This window comes from Rhinopithecus roxellana, chromosome 9 (assembly GCF_007565055.1).
Source record: "Rhinopithecus roxellana isolate Shanxi Qingling chromosome 9, ASM756505v1, whole genome shotgun sequence".
Taxonomy (NCBI): Eukaryota; Metazoa; Chordata; class Mammalia; order Primates; family Cercopithecidae; genus Rhinopithecus; species Rhinopithecus roxellana.
Window position 1 is genome coordinate 82691051 of NC_044557.1, and position 16949 is coordinate 82707999.

The window sequence follows — 16949 nt, forward strand, 5'->3', positions numbered from 1 at the left end:
TTGGACAAGGGAATCCTTTATGCCAAAAAGCGGATATGACATCTGTCAAAGGAAAGAGGGAGGAGGCAGGATGAGGAAGAGAGAGCATCAGACTACAATGCAGATCTGATGAAGTCTTAGCCAACCCAAAGATTTCCTACTAAAGGAGTCCTGAGTTGGCCCTGGTGCCACTGTTATACTCAGTCATTGGCTGGGGCTGCCCAAAATGATCATGGCCTCAGCTTCAAAGCTCAGGCAGAACTTGAAGGCATTAACAGCTGGAGGCTGTCAGCTAACTGCACTCCTTGCAGCTAAATAGCCAGTTTTTTCTTGAAGGGAGATCACAGCGACACAACCCCATGGCTGCCACATAGTGTGATCAGGATGAAGGCAAATAAACAGGCAATTTAGATCCAGTAAGGGTAATGACAGAGTGCCATGGGAGCTTAGCCATGGAGCACCAAACTCCAACTTCGGGACAGGAAAACTTCCAGGAAGAAGTAGGGTTTAAGAGGATGCCTGGATTATAAGTAGGAGTTAGCCAAATGAAGGAGGCAGGGGTAGGCAGAGAGTGTTCAAGGTTGGAGAACATGATGTACAAAGCCTTGTGGGAGAGAAAACATGGCACATTTGAGAAAATAGCAAGACGTGCTGTATGATTTTAGTATCACATTGCAGGGAGGTGATAGCAAGGGACAAAGCTGGAGAAGTACATGGAGGTAAAGAACGGAGGGCCTTGTCCACCCCATTAAGAATTGCAGGCAGCAAAACTACATACAACACGGCTTTAGATATGAAAATACAAATACCAACAATTTTTCCCCATTAGACTTTGTAGAGAATCCTGAAGATCCCATATCCCAATTCTCTGTGTTTAGATACTAGTGATCCATAGGAAAAGGCAGCTATGTTACCTATGAGGAATAATAACATTCATTATTACCCATTGTTCTTTTGTCCACCGTTTTTATTCAAGGTTACACAGTCCATCTCCCAATAGGAGAGAAATCACAAGACTGATAGGTTTGGTTGGAGAGAATGGGAAGCCTAGAGCCAGGGAGCTCTCAGAAGCATCAGGCCAAGACCACAGAGCAAAAAGCTGACGAACCACACTGGGTTCCAAGTATCAGAATAGGAACTGGAAAAGAGCCAAGAATGTTTTGTGCTACTTCTAACTTAGAGAGGAGGATTTTTAAAATGAGCCCTGGGATTTCACTTATATGATCCTATTCTGAGAAAATAATCATAAATTTGAAGATGTGTAATGATTGCTGAGGGCAGTAATGATGGCTAAAATAGAATTGGTGATTGCCATTTCCATGCTAAATCGTTCACATTTGATTTTAGATAATGCTTAGAACAGCCATGTTGTACCTAAGAGGCAGGAACTCTTTTATTTATTTATTTATTTATTTTGACACAGAGTCTCATTCTGTTGCCCAGGCTGGAGTGCAGTGGTGTGATCGCAGCTCACTGCAAACTCCGCCTCCTGGGTTCAAGTGATTCTCATGCCTCAGCCTCCTGAGTAGCTGAGATTACAGGCACACACCACCATACCTGGCTAATTTTTGTATTTTTAGCAGAGACGGGGTTTCACCTTGTTGACCAGGCTGGTCTAGTACACCTGACCTCATATGATCCGCCCACCTCGGCTACCCAAAGTTTTGGGATTACAGACGTGAACCACCACACTCAGCCAACAGGAACTATTAATTGTGCCCATTTTTCCTATTAGATTTCTTTCTTTGTTTTTTTTTTTTTTGTTTGTTTTTTGAGATGGAGTTTCACTCTTGTCGCCCAGGCTGGAGTGCAATAGCACAACCCCGGCTCATTGCAACCTCTGCCTCCCTGGTTCAAGTGATTCTCCTGTCTCAGCCTCCCAAATTGCTGGGATTACAGGCCTGTGACACCATGCCCCGCTAATTTTTTGTCTTTTTAGTAGAGACGGGGCTTCACCATGTTGGTCAGGCTGGTCTCAAACTCCTGACCTCTTGATCCACCCGCCTCGGCCTCCCACTGTGCTGGGATTATAGGCATGAGCCACCACACCCTGCCCCTAAGAGAAAATTAAAGCTAAGAGAGGTTAAAGAACGTGTCCAAGGTCACATAGTTAATATGCACAGAAAGGTTAAACAAAACATTGTTTTAATTTCAATTTTATTGTAGAGACAGTGTCTTGCTCTGTTGCCCAAGCTGGAGTGCAGTGGTGCAATAAGCTCACTGTAACCTCAAACTCCTAGACTCGAGAGATCCTCTTAACTTAGCCTCCTAAATAGCTAGGATTACTCCTTGCTGATTTTTTTCCCCGCGCGTGTGTGTGTGTGTGTGTGTGTGTGTGTGTGTGTGTGTGTGTGTTGGTAGAGATTTTATTTTTCTTTTTTTTTGAGATGGAGTCCATCCAAGCTGGAGTGCAGTGGTATGATTTTTTCTCACTGCAACCTCCGCCACCTGGGTAGAAGTGATTCTCCTGCCTCAGCCTCCGGAGTAGCTGGCATTACAGGCACACACCACCATGCCTGGCTAATTTTTGTATTTTTTTGATAGGGATGGGGTTTCACCATGTTGGCCAGGCTGGTCTTGAACTCCTGACCTCAAGCGATCCACCCGCCTGGGCCTGGGATTACAGGCATGAACCACCTCATGCAGGGATTACAGGCATGAGCCACCGTGCCTGGTTGAGATGGAGTCTTTCTATGCTGCTCAGGCTGGTCTCAAACTCATGCGTTCAAGAGATCCTCCTGCCTCAGCATTATTTTTTAAAATTACAAATGACCTAGAGGGAAACTATTAATTTTGGGTATGTGTATATTCAGGAATATTAAGTGGTTATTAGAAAAATGTTTTCAAGTTGTCGTTAATGACATTAACAAATATATATGTTATGATTTTTAGTGAAAAAAGTGGAATGTAAAATCTTACAAACATCATGATCTCCTTTTAAAAAAACTGCTTCATTGAGGTATAATATATACACCATAAAATTTACCCACTTCAAGTGTATAATTTAATGATTTTTGGAAAATTTACAGAATACAACCATTACCACAATCCAGTTCTAGAATATTTCCATCATCTTCTCCCCCTCAAAAAACCATTCATACCTTTGTGCAGTTAATTCCTATTTCCATCTCCAGTCACAGACAATCCTAATATACTTTCTTGCTAACAGATTTGCCTTTCTGAACATTCCGTACAGCGTGTAATCATGTCACAGGTGGTTATTTACATCTTTCTTCTTTCACTTGGCATAATGTTTTTGAGCATTACTCACGTTACAGCATGTTCAATGGTTTGTTATTTTTAACTGCTGAATAGTAGTTCTATTGTATGGTTATATGGCATTTCGCTTACCCATTCACCAGTTGATGGACAGTTGGGTTGTTTCTACTTTTTGGTAATTATGAATAAGGCTGCTATAAACATTGCCTGCAAATCTTTGTGTGGACATACATACAATTTTATTTTTCTTGAGTATATGCCGAAGTGTATAATTGCTGGGTCATATGGTAAATGTGTGCTTAACTTTTTTTTTTTTTTTTTTTTTTTGAGACAAAGTCTTATTCGGCAGCCCAGGCTGAGGGGTGCAGTGGCACCATTACAGCTCACTGCAACCTTGAGCTCCCAGGCTCAATCAATCCTCCCACCTCAGCCTCCCAAAATGTTGGGATGACAGGCGTGAGTCCATCAGCAGTTCACGAGGATTCCAGCTTTTCCACATTCTCACCAACACTTGAAGTTATACATGTTTTTATTCTAGCCATTCTGGTAGATGTGAGGTGATGGTTCATTGTGGTTTTATGTATTTACCTAAAGACCAATAATGTTCATTATAAGCTTATTTTCCATCTGTATATCTTCAAATATTTTGCCCATTTTTACTGGGTTATTTTCTTACAATTGAATTTTGAGTATTCTTTATATCTTCTGGGTTCAAGTCCTTTTTCCCAGTTTCTTTCTCTTAACAGAGTCTTTCAAAGAACAGGAATTTTTAATTTTGATGAAAAATATAACTTTTTTCTTCTATGGGTTGTGTTATTTGGTGCGTTGTCTAAGACATCACTGCTTAATCCATGGTTCCAAAAATTTTCTCCTATGTTTTCTTCTAGAAGTTTTACAGTTTCAAGTTTTGCATTTATGCCCATAATCCATTTTTAGTTACTTTACCATAACGTGAGTTATGAAGTTTTTACTTTTTTATTTTTTTGCATGTGGACAGCAAATTGTTCCAGAATTGTTTGTTAAAAAGACCATCATTATCAACTGAATCACCTTTGTTCCTTTATTGAAAATTAGTTGACCATATACATATGGGTCTATTTTTGGACTTTATTCTGTAACACTGACCTATTTGTTCATCTTGCAACCAGTACCACATTGTCTTAAATTCTTTAATTCCAGTGATTCTCAACTGAAAGTGATTTTGCCCCCCTCCCTTCCCATCACCAGGGGATATTTAATAAAGTCTGAAGACATTTTTATTGTTATAACGGAAGAGGTGCTACTGCTATATGGTGAGAAGAGGCCGAGGATGCCACTAAACATCCTTCTAAATACAGGACAGTCCCCAAAACAAAGAGTTATCTAGTTCCAAATGTCAATACTGCCTCTATTGAGAAACTCTGCTTTTGAATTTATGATATAAATCTTTAACTCATCACATACCTTCAAGTGTATTGTATTATTTCACCTGTAGTATAAGAATCTTACTTCAGTATATTCTCCCTACCTTTATACTATTGTTGCAATTTTATTATTTATTTATTTATTTTTTTTTTTTTGAGACGGAGTTTCGCTCTGTCGCCCAGGCTGGAGTGCAGTGGCCAGATCTCAGCTCACTGCAAGCTCCGCCTCCTGGGTTTACGCCATTCTCCTGCCTTAACCTCCCGAGTAGCTGGGACTACAGGCGCCCGCCACCTCGCCCGGCTAGTTTTTTGTATTTTTTAGTAGAGACGGGGTTTCACCGTGTTAGCCAGGATGGTCTCAATCTCCTGACCTCGTGATCCGCCCGTCTCGACCTCCCAAAGTGCTGGGATTACAGGCTTGAGCCACCGCGCCCGGCCTATTGTTGCAATTTTACTTCTACATGTCATAAATATTACAATACATCATTATTATTGTTTTTTCCCTTTTTTTAAGAGACAGGGTCTTGCTTTGTCCCCCAGCCTGGAGTGTAGTGGTGCAGTCACATCTCACTGCAGCCTTGAACTCCTGGGCTTAAGTGATACTCTTGCTTCAGCCTCCTGAGTAGCTAGTACTACAGGCACATGTCTCTGCACCCAGCTATTTTTATTATTATTATTATTATTTGTAGAGATGGGTTCTTGCTGTTGCCAAGGCTGGTCTCAGACTCCCTGCCTCAAGCAGTCCTCCTGGCTTGGCCTCCCCAAGTACTGAAATTATAGGCATGAGTCACCACTCCTGGACATTATTATTGTTGCTTTAAATAATTGATCATCTCTTTAAACATTAAAATAGGAAGAGGAGTATTTATATTTACCAGTTCCAAGGTTCTTCTTTTCTTTGTGTAGATCCAAATTTCCATGTGTTTATTTTCCTTGTGTTTTAAGTGCAAGTCTGTTTCTGATGAATTCTTTTAGCTCTATATACATCTGAAAAAATTTTTATTTTGCCTTCATTTTGAAAGGTAGTTTTCTGGAGTATTTTTTCAAATTGTTGGAAAGCCAGGGATAGTGGTGCACACCTGTAGTCCCAGCCTCTTGGGAGGAGGTGGGGGAATCACTTGAGCCCAGGAGTTCAAGAACAGCCTGTGCAACATAGTGAGACCAATCTCTAAAACATTTTTTCAAATTCTAGTTTGACGGATTTTTTCTTACAGTATCTTAAAATGTTTCTCCACTGTTTTCTAGCTCACATTATTTCTAATGAGAAATCTGTTATCATCCTTATCTTTGCTCTTTTGTATGAGTCTTTTTTTCTCTAGCTGCTTTAAAAATTGTTCTCTTTATTACTAGTTTTAATAACATTGGTTACAATGTACACCACTGGTGTCTCTTTTTTATGTTTCTTCTACTTGAGTTTTATTGAGCTTCTTGGGTGTATAAGTTTGTACTTTTTATCAAGTTTGGAAAATATTTAACCATTACTTTTTCAAATGTTTTTTAGCCCCTCCTGTTTGGGCCTCCAATTACATTTATATTTAACTTATGATGTTGTCCCACAGCTCGGTAATACTCTATTTGTTTTTAAAGAAGAAGAAATTTAAAAAGTAAACAGCAATCATCAAAAACCTGGAGTGATCATAGCAGGAACTAAAGACAGATTAAGATATTGAAGTACCAAAAATCAATGCAAAAGATATAACATGGGGAGCTCTAGTGGGGGCTGGGAAATCCACGGGGCGTACAGACTCTGTAGCAATGAAATGGAAGCCAGACCAACCTTACGGCATCTGACCTGCCATCTTCCTAAAGACCCAAGAGTGAAGAGATTAGATTTAGCACCAACTCAGATATAAAGAACATGTCCAATTTTGGTCTTTACAACTTAGAAGACATATAACAAAGTAGAAGAGGGTTCAGAAAAGAGCAGAAAGATGGCCAAATAATTTTCAAATAGAACCTCTGAAGAAAGGATAAATGAGTTTGGGTTGTTTACCCAGAAAAAGAAAGGCCAAAGTTCTACTTAATACTTGTTTCAAGAATTTAAAGTTGGGATCTGACTTGATTCTACATCCGCAGAACACAGAACTAGCTGCCACCACCCCCACCAAAAAAGTAAAACATTTAAGATTTAGGATTGGAATAACAAACTGAGATTCAAAATAGCAAGATTTTCGTTTTGTGCTTTTCCCTTTCTTTCTTTTTTCTTCCTTTCTTCCTTCTGTCTTCAGGAACGTCCTTCAAGACTGAAGTTCACTTCCACTGCCTGGTCTTTTGCACTTACACCTTCGTGTTACCCCCGCAACCCCCTCTTTCTTCTCCCCCCCCCCCCCCCCCCTAATACCTCCGCTCCTTCCTTCCCCTCTTTCCTCTCCTTCCTTCCTTCCTTCCTTCCTTTCCTTTCTCGCCTTTCCTTCCTTCCCTTTCCCTTTCCGTTTCTCCTTCCTTCTTTCCTTCCCTTCTTTCTTCCTTCCCTCCGTCCCTCCCTCCCTCCCTCCCTCCCTCCCTCCCTCCTTCCTTCCTTCTCCTTCCTTCCTTCCTTCCTTCCTTCCTTCCTTCCTTTCTACCTTGCTTCTTTTTTGACAGAGTTGCTCTCATGCCCAGGCTAGAGTGCAGTGGCACAAGATTAGCTCACTGCAACCTTTGCTCACCAGTCTCAAACAATCCTCCTGCCTCAGCCTCCTGAGTAGCTGGGACTACAGGCATGCACCACCAAACCTGGCTAATTTTTGCAATTTTTGTAGAGACAGGATTTCACCATGTCACCCAGTCTGGTCTTGAACTCCTGGGCTCAAGCAATTCACCCCCCTCAGCCTCCCACAGGGCTGGGATTACAAGCGTAAGCCACTGTGCCCGGCCAAGAATTTCTTGATTCAGGAGAAATGAAGGTTTGGAAAAGTCCACCACTGGTAGTGGAATTGGTTCCCAGTGCTTTATGCAACACAAGTACAAGGCCATTCATAATCAGAAGTGAATGTTTTAAAACAGTGACTGAAAGTCTATGAAGTGTTACATAATTATTGTGAATAGATCCATTTAATACATGCACATTTGATAAGCTGTGGGTTATGCCAGACCTTCCTAACCCCTCGGCTGGCTAAAGAGAGCTGGCAAGGGAAGTCAGAGAATCACTGCTCATAAGCATGTTTTTCTCTTGGTGTCCTCATCAGTTAGCTTTCACTGCATAACAAAACATCCCACAACTCAGTGCCATAAAATAATTATTTATTTTTCCTCATGTAGGGTTCGGTGACTTGGGTTCAAGTGGTAGCTGCTGAATTGGCTCTGTGTCTGAGTGTTTGTTGTAGAACCTGGGTAAAGGGGAAACAGCTACCTGAAGGAAAGTAGTCCTAATAGGGATGAGTGAAGAGCCAGAGGGCAAGCCCCACTACACAAGCACAGTTCAGCCCTTTGCTCATGTCAAACCCACTAGCATCTCATTAGTCAAGCTCAAAGTCAAGGGAAAGGAAAATACACTCTATTTTGTGGAAGGAACTGCAAAATATACTCAAAGCATGTGGACAGAGAGGGGCAAAAAAAAAAAAAAAAAAAAAAAAAATGAGGTCAAACATACAATGTACTTCCCTCTGCAAAGAGAGAAAAAGCCGACTTACACAGGTAGCCAAGACCCAAGTGGCTTGGTATTAAGGTGCCAGTTACGAGACTGGTCCATGCTCCAGGCACATTCTTCCTTGCATTGGCTGTCTTAAGCTTCATTTCCCTCATTGGCCTTATAACTGAACTTGCCCTTTGATACTGCTGTAGAGGGGAGATGACCAGAGGCTACACCATGGGTTGAGGGTTACTCTAGGTTGGAGTGATATCTCTACCTTTCCCCTTCCTCTATATCCTTCAAAAGCAAAAACCTATCTACCTTCTATGTTTCTTATCTGAACTAACGGTTTTACAATCTATCCAGTCATTCAATTTAGAAACCTGAGCTTCACCTTTAATTCCTCTTTTTCTTCATCCCGTCATCCAATTGTTTTAAATCTCTTTAATCTACATCTGAGATGAATTTCTCTCCCAGTGTCTCTGCTATCTTCCCTGTTTAGATCCCTTTTGTCTTTTATTTGGATTACTGCAGTGACTCTAACTGGTCTGCTGTCACTGTCCTTCATCTCCCCAGTCCATCCACTACACTGCAGCCAATTACCTTTGGAAGAAGCAAACTAGATCGTGTCAATGCCTGCTTAAGCAAAAGTCAAAGAACACACACACACAACTGCACACAAACACATATAAACACACACACACACACACACACACACTAAAGAATAATACCAAAATCTTTGTCATGACACTCAAGGGCTTCCAAAATCTGGCTCCCTTTTCAGCTTTATTTCATTTCACCCCACCTGTACTCTAATCACACTGGGCTACCTATTCTTTAAACATGCCACCCACTTCAATACATTGTTGTATGTGTAGCTGATATTCACCATGCATGGGATGCCCTTCCAGACAGCTTCTTTCAGACCAAAATTTCTAAATAAACATCACTGTTCTTTCAGAATTAATCGTTCTTTCCTTTGTGTTCCCATGACATGCTGTTCATAATGTTATCATAATGCAGCTCTCACATAAATGTGCATGTATCAATTATTCACAGAAGCCCCAGGAAGAAAGAAGAGCATAAATAACTTTTTGTACAATGCAGAAAACTTTTCAGGAAGCACTTAGCCTGGAAGTTGTTCTTTCTCTTCCTGAGGTCCAGGGTGTTCTATAGAGCTCATACCATTAAATTTTAGTATACACCAACAATCTATATAGCTGTAATAGACAGTACTGCAGAATAGGCATTGTGCATCCTACGGCCCAGCAGTGCAAACATTTGTGCAATAGAAAATTAGGAATAATAATAGCATGAGTTACAGTAAAATATCCAATAAACACTTAAAACCTGAACCTTGAGAGTAATGACAGAAAAAGAAAATGACAATCCTTTGTAACAGTATGCCAGCTTTGGTATAAAAAAGTAAGCAAACAGCCTAGCAAGGGACCAGTTTGGGGCAGCAAATGGATGGAGCAAATAGGCATAAAACCAGGAGGTAAACTAGAAGAATTAGGTCCCACCATGATGGTGACATTCCCTTGGGTGACACTGTTAGCAAGACTGCTCACACTATAATTAAATTTTAGTTACATCTGCATATTGGTTATGGCTTCATTATTAAACTTTAATTCTGTATATATATGTTTGCGTAATGAATACACATATATGTATTTATTTGTATCTATTTAGTATACTATATCTAATGAATTATAAAGTGTGGGTTCAATCAAGCTGTTTACTCTTTTTTCTTATTTCTATTAAGTCCTGGGTAGGAAATCTGTTGCATTTTGCCAAAGTTAGAATGGCCTCAACCCTAAATTAAAATAACAATCTAATGCTCAGAACTCACAGACCAGATACATCACTGAAGAATGTGGTCAATTAGCGGTGTTTTTGGGGGGATGGGCCATATCTAACAATAGTTTATAATACAGTATCTTAAAGTTCTTTATGGTTTTATTCAGTTATGAGAGGATCAAGGCAGGAGCTCATATTGTATACAGTGTAAAACTCATCACTGTCTCTGGCATACCATAGGTGCCCAATCAGTGCTCACCGATATAAATTTCATGGGCACCAGAAGGATGCCTATTGATGTAACCTGGACTGTATTGGAAATTGATGTGCTCCAAGGAAGGAGAATGCTAGGGTGCTCCTAGCATTCTGGACAAGAGCCTCAGTGTATTACTGTGTTGTTGCTAAATCAGGTGAATGGAACCCAAAGTGAGGAGGGCGCCTATGGCAGAGATTTCATTACTTTTTCACAACACACCTTAGCACAGGTCTAGTCTGTCCAGCTTCTAGGAAGATGAATAATTAAAAGGAAATGGTACGTGTTCGAATCAGCAGTATCCATGCACACAGAGTTGAATAAGGTGAAGCAGCCTGGAATTTTTATTCTGGTTTTATATATTTTGCTTTCTCATTTTTTAGTTAATCCACCTAGCTTAGTGAAATTAAGTGTCACAGGCATAGAAGTAAATCCAAGCATTTCTATCCAGCATTAAATTCTTTCTGTATCATAAAGCATACCTTTTTTCATAATATGTAGCATTATGGCATGATTTATTTTCAGTCTTTTGCAATAAATAATCGCAAAGTCACTATCCTATTTTAGTTGAAGGCAAGGGAAACTATAAAATGGCACCAAACTCACATGGAATTAGCTGGGGAATCTGCTGTATCTATTATTCCAGCTCAAGCAGAGTTGCTCTGCAGCTCAGTAACTGTAAAAAGACCCATTGATAGCAACGCCATTCATTGCAGTGGCACTTTACATGGCAATGATAATACATGATAACTCAAGCCAACACAGAACAAAATATCTGTGGTATAAGACAACATTGGATTGTATCAGTGTGAAAATTTGGCCTAATATTGCTTGCTTGGATCCAAATGTCTTTCAGCCAACTTGATTTAAGATGTTAATGCCATTTTCTGTGGGTGGAAGGATGGAATTGTGATTTCCTTTTGTGTTTCAGAGGCTTGTTGGAGAAACATTAGATATCAAGTCTCCATGTGGGCCAGACCCTGCATGTTTTGAAAGGGCTCTATGTAGGTACTCATTACTCATCTAAGAAAACTTTTGTACTCAGTATGTTTTAACTGGTTGAATGTAAATTAAAAATAAATACTACTATATTTACCAATTCTTATATGTCCCAGGATATCTATTTTTAAATGCATAATTCAATTTAGTAAGTGTTCAATGGGCATCTATTATACACTGTGCTAGACATTCATGATAATACAAGGACAAAGTTATCATATAGAAAAGGGAGAAAAAGCATACAAATGCTATACAATATGGCAAAATGTTGGAAGAATATATGCAAAATGCTTTGCTAAAGGGTTCTGAGTAGAGTGACATTCCCAGATGGAAGGAAGAAAGATTCAAACAGCCATTGGTCAGATGCTCTTTGCAGTTATAAATGTTTGACATGAGAAAGTGAATGAATGAATGATGTATTTTGTCAGATAAGTTATGCAGGGTCAGTATGATGTTTGCCCTGTGGAAATTAGAAGGGTTGGATATTCAAGACAGAGGGAAAAACACAGGCAATAATACAACAGCTAGTAAAAACACAGCAATACTGGGGAGGAAAAAAACACCAAATGGTTTTGTTGGGTGTGAAGAGATTTACATAGAGTTGGAGTCACTAAAGTACATTGAAGTCATGCTTTTTTAGAACTATAAAGTTAAGATGAGAAACTTATATTTAATTCAGGGGTAGCAATCAAAACTGGGAAATGATATGATTTACACAGGGCTTCAGGAAGATGGATGTAGTCTTGGCCACATGGCTTTGAACCAGAGAGACCTAGGCACGAATGTTAGCGCCATCAGTTATAAATTGAATGGCTCTCTGTGGGTAACTTAATCTCTCCAAGCCTCAGACTTTTCATCAGTAAAATGAAGATAATAAACCCACCATGAATGTATAAATCCATGGAACACCAATACCAGGATAATTGTTATCTCCAGGGACAGAAGGTCAGGAATGGGATTGGTGAAGTGAGGACAAAGGAGACTTCAGCTATTGCTGAAGCGAAAATGGCAAAAGGTGAGCATTGTCCATACTCCATGTGAAAAACATTTATATTATTTTAAACTTATCTAAATGTTTGAAATATTTCACAAATATATATTTTAAAAAGCCTAAGTTGTAGCCGTGGTTGCAGGACATACTATTTATCAAGTGTGAGAAAGCCCTGGCACATGGCTGTATCTCATAAATAGGAGCTATTTCGTTATTGTTTTTACAATGTTGCAATTAGGGCAGTGAAACAGAAAATAAAGGATGAAAGAGAAGTGGTGGAATAAAATTGTAGGGCATGGAGTACTTCCACTTATAGCCAAAATAGAATAACAGAGACTGAGTTTGCCTTCTTACTTAAAACCACCTAAAACGTGGACAAAGTGTATGAAACAAAGTTTTTCAAGATTGTGGACATCAGACAACGAAGAGCGGTGTTGCCAGAGAGATGGGAAACAAATTAGGTGAGCCTTATAAATGCTCCAGCTTACTGATTGAAGAGTTTCCTGGACTTGGAGCAGGAGAGGGAAGTCAGATGGATCCCTGTGGTCTCTGTAAGTTGAGGAGACAAGGGTGAGAGTCCAGGGAGGCCAAGCTTTCAAGCAGCTAGAGTTTGCAGGGCAGAATATAGGAGAAGTGAGAGCTGCCCAGACAGAGGACTCTAGGAGACAGAGGACTCTAGGAGATTTTTAGAAGGTACATCTTACATATTCACCTGAGTAATAATCAGCATATGCATGCAAGGACATTACCTAATGCCAGTAAAACAACCATCCAAAAGGATTAGAGGAAACAGCCCTTAAGATTTCACACAAAGCCATGAAGATTGCCTGCTTACACCAGCAAGAACAGAAAATAGTACTGATGGCAGCAGTGGCCTGTCTGGAGCGGCTGCTGCAAAGACACCAACTGCAGTGGTGGAGGTACTGCCAGGATGGCATGGTCCATGGAGCTGGTGGAAGCTGGGGACAGGTGGAAGTCCCATTTCCTTCTGAGTTGGAGGGGTAGGACCCCTGCTCTCCCAGGCACAGCTGCAGCAGGCATTGGCCTGCAGGTGCCCTTTGGCATAAACAGCATGGGCACCATGAACGGAGGTAGAAAGTGGACAGGCTCCTGGACAGAAAGCGGTGGGTCCCTGGTGAAGCCCCACCTTCAAGCCAGGGATTGTCTAACCCTGGGGGTTGGGTCTCCAGTTCTGTGGACCAGAGTGAGAACTTACGGTGCATTTTCCAGGCCTGCCCGTGGCTGCCCATGGACCAATCAGCATGCACTTCCTCCCCTCTGAAGCCCATAAAACCACTAGACTTAGCCAGACTAGGGCAGATGATGGGATGACCTACCTGTGGAGAGGAGCTACCCACTGCGGGTCTCCTCCCAGTTGAGAGCTGAACAGATATTTGGACAACCTGCCTGCAGAAAGGAGCTACCCAGTTCAGGTCTCCAGAGAGCCGTACTATAGCTCAATAAAGCACCTCTTTGCCTCGTTCATCCTCTGATTGTCCATGTACCTCACTCTTCCTGGATGCGGGACAAGAACTCGGGACCTGCCGAATGGTGTGACTGAAAGAGCTGTAACACGAACAGGTCTGAAATACGCTCTCCTCCCCATCCGCACCCCACTTGCCACATTTCAAGCATGAGAAGGAGAGAAGAGAGAAGAACTGTGGCCCTTCGGGGATCCCAGACTTAGAAACTCCCTGAGCCAGGGCTATGAATTCATCTTTGGGGCTCTGCAGTTCCTAATGTCTCCAAGCTCTCAGGTGCCACCACATTCCCCAGTGCCCACAGTGGAAGCTGCTTGTGGTACGCCTGGTCCAGTTGCAGCCTCACAGAGAGCTGGCACCTGTGCCAGTGCCTGGAGCTGCCTGCCCCACCAAAGCCAGCGTGCCTGGCTGTGCATAGTGGCCGGACACCATGCTCGTTCTCTCACACACCTCTTGCCACTCTGAGCCTGGTTTGCCCTTGGCAAACATGGGATCAGGGCTGGAAGCATGAGCCAAGTGCAGCCTCCAGGCTGAGTGAGCGGAATAAACCCAGTGGGCCCGAGCAAAACATGGACAAAGGTGCCAACTGCCACAGAGGTTTCCAGCTGGCAGAGCAACACCCCAAGGATCCTGTGACAGTATAATTCATACAGCATCAATAAAGTACTCAGAAGGGCTTTATTTTACTAGTGGAGAAAAATTAATCCTAGATAAAGTGCTTCTCTGATCCTACATAACAAAACTTTTTTTTTTTTTTTTTTTTTTTTTTTTTTTTTTTTTTTTTTTTGAGAGGGCGTCTCACTCTTGTTGCCCAGGCTGGAGGCTGGAGTGCAATGGTGCGCTCTCGGCTCACTGCAACCTCCACCTCCTGGGTTCAAGTGATTCTTCTGCCTCAGTCTCCCAAGTAGCTGGGATTACAGGTGCTTGCCACCATGCCCGGCTAATTTTTGTATTTTTAGTAGAGACAGAGTTTCACCATTTTGGCCAGGCTGGTCTTGAACTCCTGACTTCCGGTGATCCGCCCACCTCAGCCTCCCAAAGTGCTGGAATTACAGGCATGAACCACTGCTCCTGGCCCATAACAAAACTTTATAACAAGACCCAAAAGAATCAAACTTTTAAATTTCCAAGTAATTTAAATATATTCTGGAACAAATCTCAAAATATTTCTAGGAATGTAAAAATATATAGCATCCAACAAAGTAAAACTCATAATATTTAAAGAGTAATTTGACAAAATATGTATAATACCTGTACACTGAAAACTATAAAACATTGCTGAAGTTAATTTAAGCAGACTTCAACAAATGGAGAGATAGATATACTATGTCCATGGATCTGAAGACTAAATATTTTTAGTTTTTTTCCAAGTTGATCTATAGATTCAATGCAATACCAGTGAAAATCCATAAAACTTGTAGGGAAATACAATGGACCTATACTAGCCAAATCAATTTTCAAAATGAAAAACAAAAGTTATACTATCTGATTTTAAGACTTATCATGAGGTTATAGTAGTCAACCCAGTGTCAGACTTATGTTAATATAGGGAAATAGATCAATGGTACAAAACAGATAATCCGGAAACCAAACTAGAGAGACCAACACACACATACGATCAACTGATTTTTCACAAAGTGAAGAAAGAGTTTCATTCAAGTTTCTAACAATGGTGCCAAACAATTTGCAAATACAAATAAGAAGAAATTTTGGTCTACCTTGAGCCATATACAAAAGTTGAGTGAAAATGGATCAAAGATCTAAATGTGAAACATATAAATATATAACTTATGAAAGAAACATAAGAGAAAAATCTTTATAATCTTGGATTGGGCAAATATTTCTTATTTATGACACCAAAAGCATGATATATAAAAGAAGGAAGTGAACTTTATCAGTATTATAAACTCTTCTTCAAAAGACACTGCATATTGGCTTGTGCCTATAATCCCAGAATGTTGGGAGGCTAAGGTGGGAGAATCGCTTGAACCCAGGGCTTTGAGACCAGCCTGGACAACATGGTGAGACCCTGTCTCTACAAAAAAAAGAAGAAAAAAATTAGCTGGGTGTGGTGGCAAATGCCTGAGGGTGAGGTGGGAGGACTGCTTGAGCCCAGGAGTTCAAGGCTGCAGTGAGCTGCTGTGATCATGCCACTGTAGTTCAGCCTAGGTGAAAGAGTAAGACCGTCTAAAAAAAAAAAAAAGACATTGTGAGAAGAAGTACAAAGACAAATCTTACACTGGGAGAAAATATTTACAGATCATGTATCTGGCAAAGGGCTTGTATCTAGGATATATAAAAAGACATTGTGAGAAGAAATATAAAGACAAATTTTACACTGAGAGAAAATATTTAGAGATCATATATCTGGCAAAGGGCTTGCATCTAGGATATATAAGGAAGCCTCAAAACTCAATAATAATAATATGTTGTTTATTATTATTATTGTTATCAATATGTTTAACAAATTAAAATTTTAGCAAAATATTTAAACAGGCATGTCTCCAAGCGGCAAATGGCATATAAGCACAGGAAAGGATCAACATCATTCTAAAAAATGCAAAGTAACCTATGGTGACAGAAAAAAAACAAAAATAGTGGCCTGGGCGTGGTGGCTCACACCTATAATCCCAGCACTTTGGGAGGGCCAAGGCAGGTGGATTACCTGAGGTCAGGAGTTCAACATGGTGAAATCCCATCTCTACTAAAAATACAAAAATGAGCTTGGCATGGTGATACGTGCCTGTAGTCCCAGCTACTAGGGAGGCTGAGGCAGGCAATCACTTGAACCTGGAAGGCGGAGGTTGCAGTGAGCCAAGATCACACCACTGCACTCCAGCCTGGGCAGCAGAGCAAGACTGTCTCAAAAAAAAAAGAAGAAGAAAGCAAATAGTAGTTGCCTGGGAATAGGGAGGACAAGGGGACAAAGTTGCCTGAGGCAACTTTTAAGGGTTATGGCTATGTTTGCTATCTCGTGTGCTTTATAGATGTATCCATGTCAAAATTTATCAAATTACATACTTTAAGTGCAGTTTATTGTAATGTAAATTGTACCTCAATAAAGACATTACCATGATTATAGAGAATGTAATCTTATTGGCAGGAAAGAAAGGAAGAAATCAAAGATGACAAGAGACTGTCAAGATTTCAACTTTGAGTGACTGATGAATGTGGTGTTTCTGTAAATGAGAAGGAGAACAAACAGACTGGTAGAGATAATGATGAGTTCATTGAAGACATATTGAATTTGAGATCCTGATGAGTTATTCAGGTG

General features: G+C 40.7%; 1 protein-coding gene across 1 annotated transcript in view; it reads right to left on the reverse strand.

Annotated features, from left to right (window-relative positions):
- Positions 1–16949, reverse strand: part of SAMD12 (sterile alpha motif domain containing 12) — a 489179-nt gene that overhangs the window by 13750 nt on the left and 458480 nt on the right. The window lies entirely within an intron of this gene.